We start from the raw sequence: 19,160 nt of genomic DNA on the forward strand, positions 1-19,160 counted from the left end.
TTTTAGTGTTTGGCATTTAGACAAGAGGATGTTTCAAAAAAAAAGTTGTGTGGAACTGACAAACCCTGTCACCCGAAGCTTGGGGTAAAAACAAAGTACCGGAAAAGCTCAGCAGGTCTGGCAGCATCTGTGGAGAGAGAAGCAGAGTTAACGTTTGGAGACAACATGGCTCTGTTGGAAGCCGAAGGGGAGTCTTTGCGGACTTGAAACGTAAGCTCCGTGGAGGGATAAGAGTCCAATATGACCCTTCAGTTCTGGAGAATTATTACATTGGACTTGAAACATTAACTCTGTCTCTCTCTCTCTCTCTCCATAGATGCTGCCAGACCTGCTGAGCATTTCCAGCACTTTCTGGCTTTTGATGTCAGATCTCCAGCATCTGCAGTGTTCAGCTTTGACCAGAAGCTTGGGATTCCTCTCCCTTTGTGCAGCTGCATTCTTGATGCTGGTCGTGTACCCCACCCCAATACCAGAGACACAACTGGAGATGCTCACTTCCCTGGCGGCGGTGCAAATAAATTGCAATAAGTTTTAATTTGGCACCCAGTTGGTAGGGGGGTGATTTAGGGTTTGGGTTGAGCAGAGTCAGGGAGGAGGAGGAGGAGGGGGGCTCCATGCTGTAATCTCGCGAGAGGACACTCTGCTTTATTGTTGATTAACTTTTAATCGCGCGGCGGGCCCTCTCCCCCCCCCACCCCCAAACAGGGACATCCCCGCTTTAAGAGACATTCACCGCCGGCCTCTGGGGCTGCTTTCCAGTGCCCATGTCGCGCTGCTCAGGCCGCCGCCAGGCCCCGTGATACTCTCTCTCCGGCTCTCGCTGACTGACTGCAGTCCCTCCCCGCCGCCGCCGCCCGGGCCCAACTCCGGTCACAGGCCAAGCCGTCGCCTTGTGAGGGATCCGCCGGCTGGGCAGCAGCAGCAGGTAAGCGGGCTGGGCTGGACTGACTGACTGAGGGAGGGAGGAGTGGGTGAGGACAGGGCCTTAGGCCTCGACCTCCCGCACGGTGGTGGTGGTGGTGGTGGTGGCAGGTGGCCGCGAGGCCCTTTCTGACTTGAGACTGGGGCCGCCTGTCTCCGGCTCCTGAGGTAAACTCCCAGCCCGAGGCCTAAGGCCTGGCCCTGGGTGGGGAGGGGGGTGTAGTTTATGAGCAGCCGCCGGGCATTTGGGGCGGGTGTGAATGATGGGGCGGGTGGGTGTTTTATTTCGGGGCTCCCCCGAGGGGGGAGGGGGGGGGGGGGGGGGGAGACTCGGTGCTGGTTAATTGCCCTCCCTCCCCGGTGCTTCTGCTGCTAAATAGTGTCCGCGATCCAGGCCTCTGCGCATGCGCTGCCGTTGAACGGCCGAGGTTTCCCCCGGAATGCGCCTGCCCAGAGCCAGATGGCCGGCCGGTCACCGCCGAGCGCATGCGCGTCCGGCAGCTGGGGGACACTGCGGCTGCGCACGAGGTCCCACTGGCAGAACCCTTGCAAAATAGTGAGTTGAATGATTTGGGGTCGGGGGGTGGGGGAGCCTGAAGGTAAAAACCTTGGGTTACTCTTAATGGCAGCATTGAGCACAGGGAAAGGCCATCTCCCCAAACCTTCTTAAAACTCATCAGCACATCTCTCCTCCTCTGTGGGTGGGTAGGCATCCTCCCATATCTTATCCCCCTTCCCCTAACCCCACCTTCTCCTCTCTTGCTCCTTCTTTGTTGCCCACCCTACCTAGTTGCACAGATTAATTTTCTTTCACAGCCTGTAAAAGTCTGTAAGTACAGGACCTACTGGCCTATGTAAAAGTCTGAAAATTATTTTTCATGTTGTACTTTTGCCCAGAATTTGAATGTGGAAGCTTGCATTGAGCAATTCCCATTCTTTTTCAAGTACAGTGCTGTGTACAGCACTTGTACCAGACAATTAAATTATGAATACCGAAGTGCTGTATTTCAGCCTCTTCACTTCAGACATTTTACATCAGTTTTCTTTATGCAAGTATTTTATTTAGCTTGAAGTTTGACTGGTCCTTTTTATTTGAAATTGTCCGTGTGTATACTCTGAATGCCTTTTAGTATTGTAAGGGTGAAGATTGAATCTAAAAGACGGCATTACTTGAATTGGAATGTATTGTAAATTTATTTCTGGAAAATCTTTACATTTTGAATTGCTGAATGTAAACAGTGGGCAAATTTCTATTTGAATGTGGAAGCTTGTTTAATTGTCTCTGAAAATTGGTGTGCTTTTTGATGTGAATATTGTAAATTCGTGAGGTTCATAAATTTTCTGAATCAAAACTTGTACCTCACCTGTCAGATGGCTCAGAGCACAGCTTTCCTACAATATCCTTTGTGGGTAGCGATTGTGGCCCTGTATTAATTGAAGGTGCATAATTGCTGGGTTATTGGGCTTCCATGACTGAGTGATTGGGGAAGAAAACCCTCTTGAGGGTAGAATGACATTTTTGTATTAATTTACTGGAAAAATTGACTTTCAATTCTAGACGAAGGCTGAATGTAATATGGGAGTAGCCCTACCTCTTGTTTTAACAAACATTGTGTGGAAATTGAGACTCAAAACCATGCTGCACATTTCATCCTATCGTGTGTGAGGTTTTAAGGGCACTGAAGTTGAGAATGTACAAGACCAGTTTACAGATTTGAGGTTAAGTGCCCCAACACAGCCCTGTGGAATGCCACTGGAAGCTTCTTTCCATTCATAAAAACACCCATCGACCATTGCCCTTTGTTTCCTGTCGCTGGATCCAACTCACCATCTTCCCCTATACCCCATGGGATCTCGATTTTCTGACCAGCCTGTCATGTGGGCATGTCTTACTAAAATCCATGTAGATAACACCCACTGCACTACCCTCATTAATCTTCCTTGTTACTTCCTCAAAACATTCAATTAAGTTAGCAAGACCTGATCTTCCCCTAACAAAACAATGCTGACTATCCTTGATCAATTTCTGCCTTTCTAAGTGACAGTTTATCCTGTCTCTCAGGATTGATTCCAATAATTTATCCACCACCAAAGTCAGATTTGATCAGATTTAATTTCAGATTGCATGTGATGTGCCAGACTTTTTCCATTTGTAAGTAGAGAATTGAAGAAATCTTTTCCTTTAATGTTTTGGTATGATTATTTTGTCAGCTCCTAAATGCTCATTCTTGCCTCATTTGTCTACATTGTAACAGAGGAATCAAATTAACCTTCGTAGGAGCCAGTTGACCAGTCAGAGTACCAAAAAGGTACAGAAAGTCAATTAAATGGCCTTGTGGTCCTATTTCTTTTTTGGCTGTGGTAAACTTGACCATAAGTGAAGAACAAAGGTGTAGCTTAGGATACAACTTGTTGAAGGAGAAAAGTAAGTTTGGTAGTTATAACCTCCATTGGTGTGGTCAGCCCATTGCAAAGGGTGCATTAGTCATTTGACGAGACATGGCTAGCTTGATTGGGGTGGCATTGCACTAGAGAAGTGAATTTCGATTTTGGAGGCTCTGTTTTATAGTTAATTCTACAGTTCTTATTCATAAATTGTCACTATACCATATTTTGAAATCATTACTTTATCCAGCAATTTTGCCCATCAGGTTATGCATGGGCTGACCTAACCTATAGTGCAACTTTTTAGTTCCATTGGTGAGGATATTACAGTGGCGATGCGTTACATTGAGGTCAGTTTTATGTAACTTAGGAAGGGCAGAGAGTGTTGAATTTTTCTAAAACAAAAACAAAAATACCTGGAAAAACTCAGCAGGTCTGACAGCATCTCCGGAGAGGAGAACAGTTAACGTTTTGAGTCGGTATTACTCTTCAACAGAACTAAGGAAAAATAGAAAAGAGGTGAAAGATAAGCTGGTTTAAGGGGGGATGGCACAGGTAGAGCTGGATAGAGGGCCAGTGATAGGTGGAGATTGCCAAAAGATGTAATTGACAAAAGGACAAAGAGGTGTTAACGGTGGTGATATTATCTAAGAAATGTGCTAATGGTGACATTAAGGGTAGAAAGCAGGACGAGCAAGGGACAGATAGCCCTAGTGGGGATGGGGTGGGGGAAAGGGATCGAAATAGGCTAAAAGGTAGAGAAAAAACAATGGATGGAAATACATTTAAAAATAATGGAAATAGGTGGGAGAAGAAAAATATATATAAATTATTGGAAAAGGGGGGATCGGAAAGGGAGTGGGGATGGAGGAGAGAGTTCATGATCTAAAGTTGTTGAACTCAATATTCAGTCCGGAAGGCTGTAAAATGCCTAGTCGGAAGATGAGGTGCTGTTCCTCCAGTTTGCGTTGAGCTTCACTGGAACATTGCAGCAGGCCAAGGACAGATATGTGGGCATGAGAGCAGGGTGGTGTGTTGAATTGGCAAGCGACAGGGAGGTCTGGGTCATGCTTGCAGACAGACTGACTAGAATTTTTCTAGTTATGCTTGTTTGCTGTCAAGGATTTTGATTAAGGAGCTGCTGTGACAGAGGATTGGTAATGGCCCATAAGATCTTGAATATTGACCTGGGGAGATATGACATTGTTTCCACAGTGTAAGCTGTCAATTCCAAATTGATCCAAAACTGTATTTGTCTACATGAAAGTAGCCAATGAGCCATAAGATGAATTCAGAATTTCTTTAGTTTATATTTCCAGGCTCATTTATGTCCTGGTGGCTGTGCAAATATCACATCTCTGCTGGGATGGGCAAGCTGTTATGTTCCATTTGCAGTAAAGCCGCCAGTATTAATAGCGGTGTGTGCCACATGATCCTACTGTTAGAAGACTTTGGGTAAGAGATGATGTAGTAGATATTGGAATAGACATTGTCAAAACTTTACATGTCTGCACCAAAAAAAAATCATGTGATCTGGCAGGAAGTTCCAGCAGCACTCTAATCTAGGGCATCAATTAAATGTGTGCAGAATATGTATTAATTGTTTTCTCCTCTTTCCTGCAAAAATGACTTTTAAAAAATGCCCAGCTATGTCATTGAGCAGATAATTTCCGTGTTCCTGTTGTATATTTAGGTTAAATGTGTTTTTAAAAATTGGGTTAGTGCTGCTGCTCCATCAAATTGCAAATGTTATTTTTACAAAAATCCTCTGAAGATTGGAATTTGCTGACACCGAAGACTAAGGGCCAAGAGCATCATCAAGGCTGAAGAGATAGGGGAAGGAACTTGGTGTTCCTAAAGTAGGGGATCAGCAGGTAGTGTGTGAATGACGCCCGTGACTGAATAATCACGCATAAATTCTGGATGGCATAAGTTAGGGCTGAAGGACCTTTTCTCAATCTGGATTGTCTTCCCTATTTATTAAGAGAACAGTTGAGGTATATTGAAAAGTGACGCCATCTTTGGGTAAGGTGTAAGAGGAGCCACAATTTTGAGATCCAGGCAAAAAAAATAAGACTAGGTGATTGATTGAAATCTGTTCTGTTTTGTAGCATTTTTATTTTGAGAACCTAAGAGTTTGATCGGACTCCAGCCGCTCTCTGACCTTTGGAATATATAAAGGTTGAAACTTCTGATCACAATTTTTCAAATCTTCTTGGATTTTTTAAGTTGTACTAGAGAATTGCCAATCTGTTCAAGAGGAAAGAAAGGTAAAGGCCAGGTAATTATAGACTAGTGTGCTTAAATCCCTAGACATCATAATGCAGGAGAATATTAACACTTTCTTAAAAAGAAAGTTAATTTAAGTACAGTCCGCTCATTCATATAAAACTAGCTTCATCTAGCAATTGTGTTATTAGAGAAATGAGTGGAATAAAAGAAATGCAGAGGATGTTTTCATATGGATTTACAAAAGCTGTTTGATCATGTGCTGCATAAAAGGGTTTGTGATGAAACTAAGGAATATTAAAGGCAGCATAGCTAGGAATAAGGTAAAGGACAATGCAGAGACTAGTGGCTAATGAATTCATTTCAGACCAGAGGGATTGGCACCAGGGGTCACTGTTAAGAGGATTGCCATCTGAAATATGTGAATGATCTGGACTTGGGTATAATGGGACAATATCAATTTGATGATGGCACAAAAAGAGCTTGGGTAACTGAAGAGGAGCCTAAAGCACTTTTTAGGAGGACAAATAGACGAGCAGATTGAGCAGCTAGATACCCGATGAAATTTGGAGAAATGTGAGCTGATGAAGAATGGAAATGACATCAACATTAAATGGCAAAACTTTAAAAGGAGCAGAGAAACTGAGAGAGTTGAGAGTTCAGGTATACTTTACAAGTGGGATGACAAGTTGACATAAAAAGTAAGCAATATTATTTTAGATAAATGGCGACATCAAGTACAAAAGCAAAGGGATAGCTAAATATTTACATATCATAAGTGAGACAATAGTTACAATAGGTTAAAAGCAAATTACTGTGGATGGTCACCTTATTTGGTCTGAAGAAGAGTCATACGGACTCAAAACATTAACTCTGTTTCTCACTCCACAGATGCTGCCAGACCTGCTGAGCTTTTCCAGCATTTTCAGTTTTCGTTTTAGATTTCCAGCATCTGTAGTGTTTTGCTTTTATCTTAGTAGTTATAATATGGTGTTTAGTATTGCGCACCTTGCATTAGGAATGATGCCACACCTATGGAAACAATACACAAGAGATTTACTAAGATGATACCAGGAATAAGAGGCTTTCATTATAGGAGTAGTCCATTTAGCCCTTCGAGTTTGCTCCGCCATTCGATAAGATCATGGCTGACCTGGTTGTGGTCTCAATTCCAGTCTGCACCCCACCCCACTTCCCCATAACCCTTGACTCCCTTGTCTATCAAAAACCTGTCTAACTCAGCCTTAATTAAATTCAATGACCCAACCTCCACTTCTCTCTAGGGAAGAGAATTCTACTTTCTAACGACTGTCTGAGAGAAGACACTTCTCCTTATTTTTGTCTGAAAAGGGGGACCTCTTATTCTTAAACTGTGTCCCCTAGTTCTAGTCTCCCCCACAAGACGAAACATCCCCCCTCTATCCAGTCCCCTCAGGATCTTTTATGTTTCAATAAGATCACCTCTCATTCTTCTAAACTCCACTAGGTATAGGCCCAACCTATTCAATCTTTATTCATTAGATAAGCCCCTCGTCCCAGGAATGAGTCGAGTGAACCTTCTCTGAAAACTGCTAACACAATTATATCTTTCTTCAAATAAGGAGACCAAAACTGTATACAGTATTCCAGATGTGGTCACAACAAGGCCCTGTACAGCTGCAGTTAAACTTCCCTGGGGTGCTTATCACAGAAAAGAGATCTGATGGAAGTGTTCCAAATTGAAGGGTTTTAATGGAGGTAAATAAAAAGACACTTTCTACTCTTTCACCAATTGGAAACTAGATGTGATAAATTTAACTTCATTGAAAGAGCAGATAGAGGGGATTCGGAGTATTTTTTTAACATAAGAGGGTTGTGAATGCCTCCTCAGAAACTGGTCGAAACAGGATCCACAAATGGCTATTTAAAAGAAAAGTGCATAAATATTTAATAAAGAAACATTTTGTGGTGAAATGATTGGAGAAACAGGATTCGCTGGACAGCTCTTTCATGGTGGACCAAATGGCTTCATTTTGTGCTGTGGGGTTAAATATTGAAGGACGTTCAGACATAATGCGGCCCCCATTTTAAAATCATCCTTCATCTTTCGAAACTTCTGACTTACTTCTTCATAGACTTGAAGTTGCATTCAGCCTGGGTAGCCAGAACTGAATCAGATTTGTATTTTGGTTCTTTCTTTTTCCCCTTGCTGCCCCCGCCATCATATGAGTTTATAGAGAGGATGCTTTGATTTTGATTTTGTATACATACGTGACTTGCGTTGACCTATTAACACTAACAATCTGATGACAATCTTTCCTTTGCAACTCGAGCAAACCCAGAGGAAAATAACAAGCTTTAAGAAACCCCCAAAATTTGAGTATGATAAATGACTCGACACCAAACAAATGGATATGATTGTGCGGCACATTCACATAAACAGATCTGCAGCCCTTTTTAAATAAAATGCTTTGGGGGAATGAGGCTGAAGGGCCTGCCTCATAAAATGAGCCTGCTTATGGTTCATAATTCTGGTCTCTTCTGTTTTGGTTCTGAATGCTTTGCATGTCACTTCCAAAGATTGCATTTCATTTAAAATTTGTATGTCAGCATTCTATAGAGAGAGTATATACAGAACTGGCTACTAGTCAGTGAGCAAGCAGAATTCTGATGTGTGTGTGTGTGTGTTAAAGTGGGTATTCACTGTAAACTGAGTGAGCAGAAGCATGCATCCCATAGGTCATTGGAAGTCTGTGTTTGCACCCTAGCACATGTGTTTGATACCTGCAAGTTGATTAGCAGTTCCAGGCCTTTGTTTCCAAACTGATGTGCAATATTTATTACCTGGGTTACTTGGAAATAGTTTCATTTCAACAAATCTGTAAAAGTTGCTTATAACTTTGGAAAATTGTGTTTACAACTAAAGTTTTTAATTGATTTATTGCTTCTGCTTGAAGATGCTAGTGACCAGTATCAGGTAGCAAACACTTAGCATCTTCAGTTAAATATATGTACTAAATTAAGCTAACATATCCAATACTTCCTCCTTGCTGTTGTATTTTGTCTGAAACTTTGTGCTAAGGTACCATCACTCCTTGTCCCAGCTGTGTCCAATGTAGCTGACAGTAATTCCACTAATGTGGATAATTAAGGACCTGGGGGTGCAACTTGTGCACTCGTGCGAGTGAACTTGTGTTGTTCTCTTAGGGGTAAAAATCCCAACTGTGATTTTTTTTAAATGAAAGTCATTGCATTCTGCTCTTTTTGAACCCTAACTCCTACCCACACCCCAGTAAAAACTTGCACTGTGCAAGCAATCCTATTTTTCCCTCCCCTAATCCTCTAGTCCCAGATGTGACATTTACACTGGGCAAGTGTCTTTATTCTATTCCCCATGATGTAAAAATCCCTGGTGCTACCATTACACTGAAATTTGTGTTGTCGCTGTTTATCTACTCGCTGAATTTCTTAATTATAGCTTTTCAAACTTAATCTTAGAATGGGTTTTAGAATTAGAGCTGCATGAGCCCACCCATCTTAATTTTTAAGTAGAGTTCTGTCCAAAGAAAGACTTTGCCATTCTTGATGAATATCGTTTGCATTCTTTTTAAAATGCTAAACTTTATTTTAAAGCTTTGTGTGCGCATTTCAACATTTTCTGGGGAGTTGTTTTAATGCTTTCATTTCCCCTCCAATTGTTGAAGATGCTTGGTCTAACCTGGGAGCTTTGCAGACTTTGTGGGTGAGAGCAGTGAGCATACTGTAAATCACTGTGTGTCAAGGATGGAAGTGCATGTGGGCAGAGGTCTCCGTTTTCTTTTAGGAAGGACTACCTGGCCAGTTGTGAAGAGTATGAAACTGAGTGTGGTTGGCTTCACTGGCTGGATGGCCTATTGCTGCAGCCCAGAATAAACTGAATGTGGACTGAACGGATGAGAGATGCAGAATAGGCTGATTCACCTCCTGTGTGTTTGCTCTTCAATCTATGAAGAAAGTTTGCTGCTTTTTTTTCTCTGTAACGATCTGATTTGTCCAGTTTTTTCCCTAATATTGCTCTGTTAAGTGCCTTGACGTTACACTCCACCAAAAGGTGCTATATATATCCAAGTTGTTGGTTTACAATGTTTTCCCCTCCTTGATTGATGATTCCAAGCTTTAACAAAATGTTGCCATGTCTAATCTGCTCCAAAAATGCAATATTTTTACTTTTCCCTATTTATGCTTTAATAATGATTGGGGATATGTTCTAGCTTTACGCAGCAGAGGTGGTCAGGTGCAGGAATATGCTCTTGACTTTCAGTGCCCTGACACAGCTGGTTTGAAGGAAGGTAGCTCCAGGTGTTCAACCTGCACATGATATTTATGTCAGAGAACAGTGAAAGAAGGACATGGAAATGAAATAAAGAGTCCAGCTTCAGCGATCTTGGAGTGGGCTGTTTTGGGGTGTGGTGAGAAACCCAGAAGGAAAAGCCTAATTGTAGAACAAATATAATGTGTATCAAGTGTTTAAAATATAATTGAGTCCAAATGTTAGGATAGAAAGAAATTCTGTTCCACTCAGCATGCAGTACCCGTGTGTTATGTTAAATCTGTAATGCAAAATATTTTCTTCATGCCAAACATTGAGACACAGTTTCAGAAAGTTCAATTTTCTGCCAATTAAGTTAATACTGTAATCCAGGTCCTCAAATGTAACACCATTTTGCATCTGTTATGATTTCTGTGCATGTAATATTATGTCTGATAAAAGACCTGGTTTCCATTTGTTTCCATCTTTTCCCGAGCCCCCTCCCAAGGTGGGCCCACAGGTAGAAGTTCTGTGAGGGAAAGTGACATCAGTTGATTGCTTTGCAATAACCTCACTGATGCTAGGTTTGGATTCCGCCAGGGTCACTCTGTTTCTGACCTCATTCCAGCCTTGGTTCAAACATGGACAAAAGAGCTGAACTCTCGAGGTGTGGTCAGACTGCCCTTGACCTCAAGGCAGCATTTGATTAAGTGTGGCATCAAGGAGCCCTAGCAAAACTGAATCAATGGGAATTGGGGGAAAACTTTCTGCTTTTTGGAGTCATGCCAACACAAAGGAAGATGGTTGGGTTGTTGGAGATCAATCATCTCAGTTCCACAACATCACTGCAGGGGTTCCTCAGGGTAGTGTCCTAGGCCCAACCATCTTTAGCTGCTTTGTCAATGACATTCCTTCCATCATAAGGTCAGAAGTGGGGATGTTCGCTAATGATTGCACAATGTTCAGCACCATTCGTGACTCCTCAGATACTAAAGCAGTTCATTTTAAACGCAGCAAGACCTGGACAATATCCAGGCTTGGGCTGACGAGTGGCAAGTAAAACTTGTGCCACATAAGTGCCAGGCAATGACCATCTCCAACAAGAGAGAATCTAACCATTGCCCCTTGAAGTTCAGTGGCATTACCATTGTTGAATCCCCCACTCTCAGTGTCCTGGGAGTTATCATTGACCAGAAACTGAACTGGACTAGCCATATAAATACTGTGGCTACAAGAACAGGTCAGAGGCTAGGAATCCTGCAGCAAGTGACTCACCTCCTGACTCCCCAAAGCCTGTCCACCATCTACAAGGCACAAGTCAGGAGTGTGATCAAATACTCCCCACTTGTCTGGATGAGTGCAGCTCCAACATTACTCAAGAAGCTTGACACCATCCAGGACAAAGCAGCCCACTTGATTGGCACCCCATCCACAAACATTCACTCCCTCCACCGCTAACAAACAGTGGCAGCAGTGTGTACCATCCACGAGATGCGCTGCAGAAACTCATCAAGGTTCTTTAGGCAGCACTTCCAAACCCACGGCCGTTACCATCTAGAAGGACAAGGGCAGCAGATACGTTGGAATACCACCACCTGGAGTTCCCCTCCAAGCTACTCACCATCCTGCCTTGGAAATATATCCCATTCCTTCATTGTTGCTGGGTCAAAATCCTGGAACTCCCTAACAGCTCTGTGGGTGTACCTACACCACGTGGACTGCAGTGGTTCAAAAAGGCAGCTTCTCAAGGGCAATTAGGGATGGCTAGCCTAACCAGTGATGCCCACATCCTGTAAATGAATAATTTAAACAAACTTTACAATCATCTTTTGCATTACATAAATTGGATTCATTATCTGGGCCATTTACTACTGATCCTGTTAAAACCACACTCTTGGGTGTCAGTGCATAAACTAGGCTGGCAGCACTGAGGCTCTGCCCTCCTTATGACTTGCGAAACAGAATCTGCTTGCTTGTATGGTGGCCATTAAAGATACCAGCTAGAGTAAGGTGGTCTGGCACTTCCAGTTTTCTGACCAGTGCTATCTGTTCCACACGTGCTGAGCAATGGTCACCACTTGACTGAGTTTGCCAAAGGAAGGAAGAACGTTCGTTTATATAGCACTTTTCATGGCCTTGGAATGTCCCAAAACACTTTATGGCCAATTAAGTACTTTTTTGAAGTGTAGTCACTGTTGTAAAGTAGGAAACATGGCAGCCAATCTCTGTGTAGCAAACTCCCACCAACAGCAATGTGTTAATGACCAGATTTGTTTCAGTAATGTTGTTTGAAGCACAAAAATTGGAACTTCCCTGCTGTTCAAAATAGTGCCATGGAATTTCTTACGGCCTCCTGAGAGGGCAGACAGGACCTTGGTTTATCATTGAATCCTAATGATGGCATCTATGGCATTGCAGAGTTCCCTCTAGTGCATTGGAGCATCCATCTCAGCTTGTGCACAAGTTCCTAGAATGGGACTTGAATCCATGACGTTTTGACTCTAAGGTGAGAATGCTACCATTAAGCCATGGCTAATATCAGTGCTACAGGATGTGCTCATGGGTGGACATAAAAGATTCCATTACATCTTAGTAGAAAAGCCGGGAGTTATCCTAGTGTCTTGACTAATATTTATCTCTCACAACGGTGATCTTATTGCCTCGTTGTTGTTTGTCGGAGCTTGCTGAATGCAATTAGGAAACCATATTGTCGACATTACAGCAGTGACTACACTTCAAAAAAAAATTGATTGGCTGTGAAATGCTTTAGGATGTCCTGAGGTCATGAAAGACACTGCATTGATACATGTCATTTTTCATGATCTGATCATGGCTCTCCTCAAAGGAAATGTCTGTGGACACCAGGGCATTCATTCATAAAGGGCTCAAGTGGTAGGGTTTTAATCAAGATCTTTTCTGGGATGACTGTTTTTAGACTTGATCCAGGTGTGTTATTTAGTTTACTGTGTAGTACAAGCCTGACCCTCTGTTGGCGTGATTAATGTTATAAGTGGCACCTTTTATAAATGATAAATGGTCAGCTTCATTTTCCCAATGTAGGCCACTGCCAGTGAGCAGCATAAGTGGTGGAGACTGTATCCATGCAACTTCTCTCAATTATTTTGAGATGAATGTTAACTCTTTCATTGAAATAGCAAGCAGTGGAAATCTATAGAAATGCTTTGAACATCACACACTAATCTTAATTCAACAACTTCAAAACTGAAGTGATTATTTTGAAGCAAAGGAGAAGCATCAGTTGTTTTGAGAGACGCTGGTTTGGGATGTTGAAGCTAATGGTTCTAAATTGTCGTTGGACAAAGCCACTTGCTTTTTTGTTTGTACATCTTTACTGATCTCGTCTTTTATTTGCATGACTCGGCTGAGTCATCAAAGTTCATGTGAAAAGATTTCTTGTATTTCGTTTTTAAAATCTGTAATTTAGAAAAACCTTAGCTGCTGATTACAACGGGTAGACAGCATCGTATCTAGTGCCAAACATGACATTTAATTCTTAAACTCAGCCATCCTGTTAATTTTGAACCATCGTAGTAATCACTGTGTTTAAAGGGTGGTTGCTTAATCCCTTAATTTGGAGACCGACTCCATTTAATTGCTCCACAGGGCTGTAATTTTTGAAAGAGCTGTGACCTAGTAAGTAGTTGACTATTCAGTTCATGTAAAGATCTATGTAACTTTTTTTCCCTTTTCTGGTTCTTGCCTCCACTATTTGTGCACATGTTCTGCAGCTGCAAGAGTTGGTGGAGAATGCCCATTTTCAGGTTTTGAACCAACTGTTCATTTGCAAGTGTGCCATGGGATGGCTTTAACTGGTATTCCTTTGGGTATGAAATTCCCCAGTCTATCTTTCATATTTACGCCTTAAACTCGTCTCTTCCCTTCTTTGAGTCAAATGTGCTATGAGGACAAGATCTGTTTTGTATAAGTTCCAAGGCATGTTGGTATGCCAAACTGACTATTTTATTGACAATGATGACAGTGATTTTTCTGGTGGTCATCTTACTCTGTTACAACTTCAAAGCATGAAGGATGGAATCAGAAATGGCAGTTCACCTGGTGGTGTCAAGTGCCCCCAAGAACCTATAAAGTAGTAAGTGACAGGTGGGGAAAAGTTATTGGAGGAAACTTCAATGTTGCAAGATACTTCTACGACAAGACAATGTGCTAGTGTAATGTTCTTGAGTTATAATTTTGAATTACTGCCATCAGTTATATTTTACGCTGATGTACAGCTCCAGACACGGTTTAAAGATACTTTCTGAGATCCTCATTCAATGGGCTGATTGCCACGTGCGCTCACTGTTCCATGCTCAGAACTGGCTCTTTATGTTATCTTCACTAAAACCGATTGTGTTAACCTGCTGCACATTCTTAGCTCCACATTCTCTTGGGTCTGTGATTCCGTTGACCCTCGCTCTCGCGCTTGCTCTTGCTCGCTCACCTTGTTTATGCAGCCAGTAGGAGCACCAACCTGCCTGTCTGTAGATGCACTCCTGCCACTGGTTCTTGGAGACGCAGCACTTACGCAGCAGGCTACAAGCTGATTGTAAAACTGCAGGGCTGGTAGCCAGGAAGACTTGCAAACTAGTTTTAACTTTGCATTATAACATTTGGTTTGCAGCTGGCTGCACAGAACTGAGGTCTTTGGGAACTAGTTGCATAAATATGTGTCATTTATGATGTGAAAGCATCTTTAAGTTCAGAGGGGCAAGATCTCTACGTTATATTGCCAGACATCTTTGACATTTCAAGTGGAAAGATCTGTAAGTTTCACATGTCCATTATTACACTACTGAAATCTGAGCAGCAGTGCTGGCTTGTGTCCAAGTTGTACTGTCATGTTCTCTATACAACTGATGTAACTCTGGAATGAATTGCCTGAAAGGGTGGTGGCAACAGATTCAGTAGTAACCTTTAATAGGGAATTGGATCTGTACTTAAAGTGGAAAAATTTGCAACTTTAAGGAGAAAGAGCAGGGGAGTGGACAAACTCGTAGTTCTTATACAAAGCCAACACAGACATGATGGGCCAAATGGCCCCCTTCTGTGTTCTGGTTCTCACTGCTTTTGGGGTCCCACACAGTGTTCTGCTTGAACTCCCATCTGGTGGTACACAGCACCACTGGTCTGACCTGCAGTTCCTGCTCTCGGTTGTGCTGCTGTATGGAAGGTCCAGGTGAAGGACAGACACTCTTTCTCTCCACCACTCACCTCCCCCACCCCATTCATGATACCGATCAATCTCCCGTTGAGTCTAGCTAGCTGGTTGTCACTATCGATGATTGAAATGTTTAATTTATTATTTCAAAGCTTTTTCTGAATTGAAACTTAATTTCACCAGACTTCTACAATATTTCTAAACATTTCGAAACGAATTGTGGAGAAATGTAAATTGCTCTTCAATCAGTAAAATTAAATCCATCCGTGCCCAGTATTTAATTTATTCTGATCCTCATTATATCAACTTGTATTGATGTAGTGCCTTATGTCTATCAAATGTCTTTACAACCTGTGCACTCACTTATCATGTGGGCACAGTGAGATCTGACAAATGGCAATGAGACTAATGACCAAAGTCTTCTGTTTTCTCTGATGTTGGTTGAAAGACAACTGTTGGCCAAATCGCTGGGACAGCACATTGTTCTTCAGATAGCCCCTTGAGTGTCTGTTTGATGCTGAGTTGCTGACCCTGTATTCTCTCCATTACAAAGCCTATTTCCACTTCTAACATTGCTCACCCCACACCTGCCATCGAAACCTTTTTAAGCACATAACACTCTCAGATTATCTCAAACGTATTCCTGCGTGCTCTTCACTCTTCAACCTACCATTGGTAGCTATGCCTGAAGCTGTTCGGTCCCTTTCTCTGAAATTTCCACATTAAACTCCTCCACCTCCTTCTCTTCCTTTTTAAAACCCTCAATACTCTAATCAGCTTTTGGTGACTCATTGTAATTGCTGTTTCTTCAGCTCAGCTATTTTCTCACTTGGCCAAAACACTCCACAGAGGGACATCTTTCTAATTAAAGACACTAAAGTGCAAATTGCCCTTGTTGGGATCCTATTAATATTCAACTGAATCAGTAGAGCGGGAGGTGAAGATTCAGTTCATTGCTCACCTGAAAGGACACTTAGGGTGATACACTCAGTATTGCACTAGAGTGTTAGCCATATGAACACACTCGACCTCTCCCTCCAGCAGCACCGCCGCACCCTTTTTCAAAGCTGCGTGTGCCCCCAGTTTCATTTTATTCTTCGTCTCATCCGACGCCTCAACAAGAAACTTTTTCTCTTTCAAGTGCTAAGGAACGCAAGCTCCAACAACTCATCGACACCAACACCCATCTGGAACCGTCCACCCCTGCTTGTCCCTCCGTCCCCACCCCATCTTCCAATCCCAGCCCCAGCCGCGTATTCACTATACCGCCTGACCTTCCCCTCTCCGATGCTGTACGTTCAGTGCTCAGCAAAGGACTTAGTTTCATACCCTTACGCCCTCATCTCAATGAATTTCGGGCTCGGCACGATGCTGAACTCTTCTTCTGCCGTCTTCGTCTCCATGCTCACTTCTTTGGGCAGGAGTCCTCTCCCCGTTCAACGGATCCTTTTACCCACCTCCAATATTCTCCCTCCACCTGGACCCCTCCCTCTGGATTCTTACCTTCTCTCGATCTTTTCATTGAGAACTGTCGGCGTGACATTAGTCGTCTCAATTTCTCTGCTCCTCTCACCCATTCTAATCTGTCTCTCTCTGAACTTACTGCACTCCGTTCTGTAAGGTCCAACCCCAACATTGTCATCAAACCCGCTGACAAGGGTGGTGCTGTTGTGTGGCGCACTGACCTCTACCTCGCGGATGCTGAGCGTCAACTCGCAGACACGTCCTCCTACCTCTCCCTGGACCATGACCTCACCACTGAACATCAAGCCATTGTTTCCAGGACTGTCACTGACCTCATCTCCTCTGGAGATCTTCCTCCCACAGCTTCCAACTTGATAGTCGCCCAACCTCGGACGGCCCGCTTCTACCTCCTACCCAAAATCCACAAACAGAACTGTCCCGGCAGACCGATCGTGTCAGCCTGTTCCTGCCCCACGGAACTCATTTCTCGTTATCTTGACTCCCTTCTCGCTCCCCTTGTCCAGTCCCTTCCCACCTACATCCGTGATTCCTCTGACAACTTACGTCACATCAACAATTTCCAGTTCCCTGGCCCCAACCGCTTCCTCTTCACCATGGATGTCCAATCCCTCTACACCTCCATCCCCCACCAGGATGGTCTGAGGGCCCTTAGCTTCTTCCTTGAACAGAGGCCCGAACAATCCCCATCCACCACTACTCTCCTCCGTCTGGCTGAACTTGTTCTCACACTGAACAATTTCTCCTTAAACTCCTCCCACTTCCTCCAAATAAAAGGTGTGGCTATGGGTACCCGCATGGGCCCCAGCTATGCCTGTCTCTTTATGGGGTATGTGGAACATTCCTTGTTCCAGTCCTACTCCGGCCCCCTCCCACAACTCTTTCTCCGGTACATCGATGATTACTTCGGTGCGGCTTCATGCTCTCGTCGGGATCTGGAAAAATTTATTAATTTTGCTTCCAATCTCCACCCCTCCATCATTTTCACATGGTCCATCTCTGACACTTCCCTTCCCTTCCTTGACCTCTCTGTCTCAATTTCTGATGATAGACTGTCCACCAATATCCATTACCAATATCCTACCGACTCCCACAGCTACCTCGACTACAGCTCCTCACACCCCGCTTCCTGTAAGGACTCCATCCCATTCTCTCAGTTCCTTCGCCTCCGTCGCATCTGTTCTGATGATACTACCTTCAAAAACAGTTCCTCTGACATGTCCTCCTTCTTCCTTAACCGAGGTTTTCCATCCACGGTCGTTGACAGGGCCCTCAACCGTGTCCGGCCCATATCCCGCGCATCCGCCCTCACGCCTTCTCCTCCCTCCCAGAAACATGATAGGGTCCCCCTTGTCCTCACTTATCACCCCACCAGCCTCCGCATTCAAAGGATCATCCTCCGCCATTTCCGCCAACTCCAGCATGATGCCACCACCAAACACATCTTCCCTTCACCCCCCGTGGCGGCATTCCGTAGGGATCGTTCCCTCCGGGACACCCTGGTCCACTCCTCCATCACCTCCTACTCCTCAACCCCCGCCTATGGCACCTCCCCATGCCCACGCAGAAGATGCAACACCTGCCCCTTCACTTCCTCTCTCCTCACCGTCCAAGGTCCCAAACACTCCTTTCAAGTGAAGCAGCATTTCACTTGCATTTCCTCTAAATTAGTCTACTGCATTCGTTGCTCCCAATGCGGTCTCCTCTACATTGGAGAGACCAAACGTAAACTGGGCGACCGCTTTGCAGAACACCTGCGGTCTGTCCGCAAGAAAGACCCAAACCTCCCTGTCGCTTGCCATTTTAACACTCCACCCTGCTCTCTTGCCCACATGTCTGTCCTTGGCCTGCTGCATTGTTCCAGTGATGCCCAACGCAAACTGGAGGAACAGCACCTCATCTTCCGACTAGGCACTTTACAGCCTTCCGGGCTGAATATTGAGTTCAACAACTTTAGATCTTAAACTCCCTCCCCCCATCCCCACCCCGTTTCTCCCCCCTCCCTTTTGTTTTTTCCAATAATTTATATAGATTTTTCTTTTCCCACCTATTTCCATTATTTTTAAATCTATAGCTGTAATGCCCTGTCAGTCTTTCCACCCCACCCCCACTAGAGCTGTACCTTGAGTGTCCTGCCATCCATTCTTAATTAGTACATTCTCTTAGATAATATCACCACCTTTAACACCTCTTTGATCCTTTGTCTGTAACATCTTTTGATCATCTGTATCACTGCTTGCTTGTTCCTACAACCACACCCCCCTCCCCCAACTTCTCTCCCCCCCCCCCAACCGACCTTAAACCAGCTTATATTTCACCCCTCTCCTAACTTCACTCAGTTCTGCTGAAGAGTCATGAGGACTCGAAACGTCAACTCTTTTCTTCTGCGCCGATGCTGCCAGACCTGCTGAGTTTTTCCAGGTAATTTTGTTTTTGTTAGACATGATTATCTGCTCAAACCCTATGGAGTGTGGAATTAATCCACAACCATCTAATTCTGAGGTTGTGATATCAATGGAGCCAAGCTGCAGCACATCCAATATTTCAATCCAACTTTCTCCTCTTTTGAAGGTGCTGACTTTTGTTAGGTTGGGTACTAGCACCCATCTGGTGTAGCAGCCATCTGGTCATTCTTCTTGTGTAAGCTTAAGCAGTGAGTTTGGGCAAATTGTTCAACAGTGTAGGGCACCACAAGTA

At 43.8% G+C, this 19,160-nt stretch overlaps 1 protein-coding gene across 6 annotated transcripts in view; it reads left to right on the forward strand.

The window, feature by feature from the left end:
* The first annotated feature begins 637 nt into the window (after nt 1–637).
* tlk2 (tousled-like kinase 2) overlaps nt 638–19,160 on the forward strand; it is a 146,240-nt gene continuing 127,717 nt past the window's right edge. For 4 of the 6 annotated variants that reach the window (XM_078529826.1, XM_078529828.1, XM_078529830.1 and 1 more), the window contains exon 1: nt 638–925. The gene's annotated coding sequence lies outside the window, so the exon portion shown is untranslated. The remainder of the gene's footprint in view (nt 926–19,160) is intronic. The other 2 variants (XM_078529831.1, XM_078529827.1) reach the window with 2 other exon arrangements.

This window comes from Cetorhinus maximus, chromosome 25, assembly GCF_964194155.1.
Source record: "Cetorhinus maximus chromosome 25, sCetMax3.hap1.1, whole genome shotgun sequence".
In the NCBI taxonomy this organism is placed as follows: Eukaryota; Metazoa; Chordata; class Chondrichthyes; order Lamniformes; family Cetorhinidae; genus Cetorhinus; species Cetorhinus maximus.